Source organism: Rhagoletis zephyria, unplaced genomic scaffold (assembly GCF_001687245.7).
Source record: "Rhagoletis zephyria isolate East Lansing unplaced genomic scaffold, Rhagoletis_zephyria_1.1 Rzeph_scaffold_13267, whole genome shotgun sequence".
NCBI classification, from domain to species: Eukaryota; Metazoa; Arthropoda; class Insecta; order Diptera; family Tephritidae; genus Rhagoletis; species Rhagoletis zephyria.
This window is the reverse complement of record NW_016170338.1, coordinates 7279-11999: the sequence shown is the minus strand read 5'-3', so window position 1 is coordinate 11999 and position 4721 is coordinate 7279.

Sequence of the window (4721 nt, the reverse complement as noted above, 5' to 3'; positions counted from 1 at the left end):
GCTTAAACAGTCGCATTGGCCGACAAAGCAAAGCTCTGGAGTGCTAGTCGGGAGAATAAAATACTTAAACAAAAAATTGCCAAAAAGTAGTGGTAAGCCTAAGCTACTTCAAACTTGCACTGAAATTTATACTTTAGCGAGCAATGGATCCGTAAGGTGGCACTCAAGTCAGGATATCCAGGAAAAACGTATTTATGATCACACTCTGTAGAAATTTAAAATGTAAATTCCATATGTGAAGAGAAATACCTCTACGTGAAATGGGTCTCTTAGGTGGCGCTGGAGGCGGGATTTCCAGAAAACCCATACTTATTTTGTGATTACGGTGACCATCCGTCTTGTATTTTACGGGACAGTCCTCTGTTTTGACCAATTGACCTAATAATTTATTTATTTTATACGGGACACCCAATTTTCTGTATTTCTTTTAATTTCCTCAATTTGTCCCGTATTCGGTGTTCGGTATTTCGACGCCTTAATAGCTCATTAAAGTTGCATGGCTATGGACTAGTTTTAAGTGATGTTGGTATATGGTAGTAATTTTCCTTATAAACAGTTATTATTTTCTAGTCTGGATGCTTGTGATTCGAATCGAGGAACACGTACAGTGACCAAAATATAAAATAGGACTCGACATTTTAGGAAGATTTTTAGCTATTTTTCTTTAGTTTTTTTTCGTTATTTATGGCCCTTATAAAAATCATATTCAACATTATTTCTACAACAATTTTCTTATAAAACGGCCCCTAGCTCAATAAAATTGTTGAATGTTCTAAAGGCCATAAATAACAAAAAAAAAAAACGACAAATAACTTAAGGACGAGCACACCTTAAAAGTTAAATATACTAAAAATAGAATATTAACAAAAACCAACAACAAACAACTACTACGTGATCGAGTCTAAATAGCAGCAGACTAGCTGTCCTTGATTGCAGTTTACGTAGCAAACTTAGGTCAGTGAGAGTAGATCACTGGCTTTGTAGTCCGAGGTCGCTGGTTCTTATCCCAGTGACCGCGGTTGAAGAAGTCTGAAGGAGATGTGGTGATCTCCAAAATAGCAACTATAATTTCTAGCTTTGTAAATGATTGTTGTTTTTCTACAACATTTTTCATATAAAACCATATATGTAATACTCCTATATTTGCAGTAAGAGCTAGTACCGTCCGAAAACACTACAGTACAGATATATCAATAAACACGTACGAAAGAAAAGGAACACATACGTTTACAGCACTCAAGTACACAATACATTGACAAAAACGGTACTAGACTGTCTCGCTTTGATTTCGGAATGCTTACACAATGAGAAGTTAGCTTACTGCCAATATAGAAGTATTACATATATGTATAAAACACCCTCAAGCTCAATAAAGTTATTGAATACATATATTTTTTTTCTTTTATGAAAGCAAAGCTCATTTCCTAATACAAAAACCATATAAAACCAAATTTCAGACTTTGTGCAAAAACTATGAAAATTCTGTAATTTCTGACACATAAAAAGTCCCTCAATAATTTTATTTCAAAATTTTAATGTAGTTGATTGATTAATCCTTATTAATACATACATACATGATAACAAGTAATTTTTAGCAAAAAAAAAACCGCTTCAACCAAATAAAAAAAAATATAAATATATATATATCTCATGATCCACGGATCGGATCTCAACCAGATTAGTATGGGACCACCTCTGAGACACTACCTTTCCGATGCAAAAAGAATTATCGAAATCGGTTGACGTGGTTATTATATGGTTAAAGTTATGCGGTAACATACATAAAAAAAAAAAAAAAAAAAATATTCCGACGAACTGATAACCTCCTCCTTTTTTGGAAGTCGGTTAAAAACATAACAAGGTAAAACCATTGAGAGGCAGTCTGACGTTTGCCAACAATATAATTTTAAAATTCAAAACTCAAAGTCACAAACACATTCTCATTTTCAATTTCGAACAACAACAATTGTGAACAATTTAATTTTTTTATTTTCAAGTTCAAGCCATGATTATCAGAAAAAAATCATGGCCGACGAATTGAGAGAATGAATTTACCTTGTAATGTTTTTATCATGCATACATATGTGTAGGGATGGCAGCGATTAATCATTTGATTAAATTAATCGATTACTTTTGTCCCATTTATAATTTGATTGTATCGTAGTTTTGTGTTTCATTAATTGATTAATTTTAAAATAACCGTAAGAAATCAAGAAGTATGACTAAAATTGCAAACAGCCGCAAGAATTACTCAAGTTCAGAGCATACAATGGCGTTAATAGTTGTGCATGTGCGCCCATTGTAAAAGCTACAAACCTAATGCTGAATTTCTACTAGACATTGAAATGACAAAAAATTGGTTTCATTTTGCCATTTAATGACTAAAGGAAATCCAGCATAAGTGTGGAGGGGAAATACACCGAAATATAGGTATTATGAAATTCTTTAAAGGCAATAAGACATATTGATCAGTTTCGCCTATTCTGTTCATTGATTATTTTCGAAAGAATTTATATAAAAGTCTACTTCATAATTTAATAAACACAATATATGTACCATAATCGTCATTTCAACCTTCGCACAAAAATTATAAAAATTCAGCAGATTTTCCCAACAACAAACTATGAACTCAAGAATTTTTAAGGGGATTCCAAGTTTTCAATTACATGCATTTTTTCCATATAAAGTGTGTTCGAAATTTTTTTAATGGATTAAAATGTATGACACCGTCACCGAAAAAAATATCAAAAATCATAGGAATATTGCAGAAACTTGCACTTTTATTTAATGGACTATAAAACTGCAAACTTAGAATCTTTTTAAAAATTCTGAGCTAAAAGTTTGTTGTCGCGAAAACTTACTTTTCGTACTGCGTATCCACAATAGAATTCAGCGGTTTGTAAATATTTCCCACGGCCCTTATTTTACTTTTAGTGCTTTTAATTTTCACTTTTTGTATTTTTTTAATCTATAAATTGGTATGTGATTCTTTTATTTTATAGTGGCCTTTTGTTTTAAATTTCTGTATTTTAAGATTGTGCCAAAGCAGGATGAATTGTGCCAAAAGTGCCTCTGTGAATGAAAGTGCCAAAAATGGCATTATTGTGCCTACATTTCCATCACTGGCCAGGACTATCGATGTTGCTCGATACATCAATGTTTTTTTTACAACCCTATGACGGTGATGTTGTTGCTTCCCAATAAACATTTAGGTTTGAGCTCAACTTGAGGTTAAGTTGAGAACTAAGGTATTTCTCAAATCTCCAACGTTGTTTCTCAACAGTACCTCAAGTGGAGGATGTTAGCGTTCTCAACAAAAAGGGCATTTTTCTTTGTATGAAAAAAGGACTGTCTATCAAGTTGAGAAAATGCCAGTTAACAACTTGAACTCCAATGTAATTCTCCAATTGGTCTCAAACATATCATTGAAATACTGAAATTGGTATAGTAAAATACCTTATACCTTTTTGATTGAAACGACATACATAGATGAATTTAAATATTAATTTTTCATTTTATTAATCCTTTTATATTATGTCGTTAAGCAAAATCGTATTACAATAATTCACTTCACAGTACACAGTCCGACAGTAATTTTGCCACTAGATTCACTTGGCGTTTTATTTTCTTTCAAGATTATTTGAGGTTTAAAGATTATTTACTTTTTGTTGGTAATTTTCGCCTTTATATAGCTTTAGTTTTTCACTTGATAATTAAAAGTTCGTTTCTCTATCACTTTTTACGTATCTGCGCATCGGTTAGAGATGAGATGGAGAATGATGTTGGATATCAACTTGAAACTATGAATTTCTCCAAGGTTGGAGAAATATTTTTTTAGTGTTTATTGGGTTCTATCGCTATCAGAAGCGAATTTGATATGTTTCTCTGTCCGTCAACCTACGTTTACGCTACGTCGTTGTGTGCCAGCCCTATAATACATATTATGTACATACATACATATAATCACTCATATTAAATTTTTATACCCCACATTTGTTTTCGTAGAAGTTTCCGCTTTTAGTTCGGTTTAGATACGATTAGAATTTAATTATTTAAAATGCAAAATAGCGCACATCGTCGGCGATACTGCAAAACGTTATATGTCCCTTATTACCCTTGGTGCTTAATTGATCTGTTATCTGTAACTGATCGCTTTTCTGGCAATCGTTCATCTTCATCAGCAAAAGGTAGACAGTCTTGTCATTCGTTTATTAGGGTGAAACAATTTACAGATGCATTCCGGCGCAAGTAAGAGATAATTTAAGTGTCAAGGGTACTAATAAACATAGACCGTTTTGCAGTATCACCGACGACATGTATGTACATTGTACATTGTACATATGTATGTATAACCGCTTTAGTGCAGTGTGCTATAGTACATACTAGTTCCGATCCCGTATGAGTCCGGACCAGTCAGAAATAGTCGGTTCGCTGACTATTGGGAGGACACAAATAAGACTAAATAAGGTTCTCTCTGTGTCAGAAGTTACCAGTTTCAGTCCGAAGATTTTTTGCGGGTAAATTCTGGTAAATGTGTCAAACGATCAGCTGTACTGTGTTTGGCAACCAAATTGTAAACAAAATAAAAGTGCACTCTGCTAATTCATGTTGAAAACTATTTAATTACTTGTTTAAGTGGATTTGAAAGTATTTTTGGTTATTTACATGTGTGGGCTGAGTGTGTTTACATTCAAAATAAGCAAAAAAATACAACCAAAGTT